This window comes from Jaculus jaculus, chromosome X (assembly GCF_020740685.1).
Source record: "Jaculus jaculus isolate mJacJac1 chromosome X, mJacJac1.mat.Y.cur, whole genome shotgun sequence".
Taxonomy (NCBI): domain Eukaryota; kingdom Metazoa; phylum Chordata; class Mammalia; order Rodentia; family Dipodidae; genus Jaculus; species Jaculus jaculus.
The window spans coordinates 101548890-101550115 of NC_059125.1; positions in this window are offsets into that span (position 1 = coordinate 101548890).

Here is a 1226-nt window from a genome sequence, read left to right on the forward strand (position 1 = left end):
GGCAAGTATCTTAACTGGTAAGCCATCTCTCCAGCCCAATGTATAGGGTTTGTAAAAATGTATTTATTTAAGAGAAAGAGGGAGGGAGAGAGAGAGAGAGAGAGAATTGGTATGCTAAGGCCTCTAGCCACTGTAAACGAGTTCCAGACACATGTGCCACCTTGTGCATATGGCTTTATATGGGTACTGGGGAACCAAACCAAGGTCCTTAGGCTTTGCAGGCAAGTATCCTAACCGTTAAGCTATTTCTCCAGCCCATACATAGGTTTTTAAAGGATATATTTACCTTGACCCTTCTAAACATATTCTTTGTTGTTTCTTGCAGTCCAGAACCTTGTCAAGTCAAGTGTAAAATTAACCTAACTTCCATGCTGAGGTACCTTTGAGGCATAGGCAGTTGCTCAGGGAGTTGTCATGCCTGCAATCAAAAATTCGAGTGATATGCCACTAGGGCTGCAATAGGCTCTAGAAAGCATATTAACAGGGCAAGTTGATAAGAACTACATATGAGTATAAATAAAATATAGAGGCTAAAAGGGAAACTGAGGCCTAGAGTAAAGAAATGATATTTATTTATTTCCCCAAGCCAAAGGGCTCTTCCTGTGCTGGGTCTTACTATGCAGCAGGCTGTGGAATCACTTTGTCTTGTAGCTTGGAAAATTGAGGTCCCGAGATGCCAGTGACCTGTCTCAGGTTGGATAGTTGGCTAGACAAAGACAAGGACTACATCCCAGGTCTCCTGACTGCCTCTTCTGGGATTAGAACAGCTGTCTCATCCTTTCTCTAAGTGACTTTTATAGATGTATTTAATTTTACAACATGGCAGTACATGTGGTAAGACCTCTGATGAGAAAACATCAGAAAGAATAGACCAAAAGGTAAAGAATGAGAGCAAACTTCAATGTTCCAGCAGGCCAAAAGGCCAAGCTCATTCTTCACACCCTGCCTATCCTCCTGGGCTCTCTTTCTTCTGCTCATCCTCCTCTATAGCCACGTCTCCTGGGCCTTATTTATGGTCACTCATAGCCCTTTACCATTTCTGCTCTTGTGACATGTGCACATCTTGTGCTCTAGCCTTTGACTTCACAGTTCTCTTTCCACGGTTGGTTACAGGATCTTTCCATGTATAAAATTGCTTAGCTTAGCAAGATATCCAAGTTGGAATTCACCTTTCTTTTGAAAAGCTCTTCCAGCCCACCAGATGCAACATTTCCGTGGCACCAGAG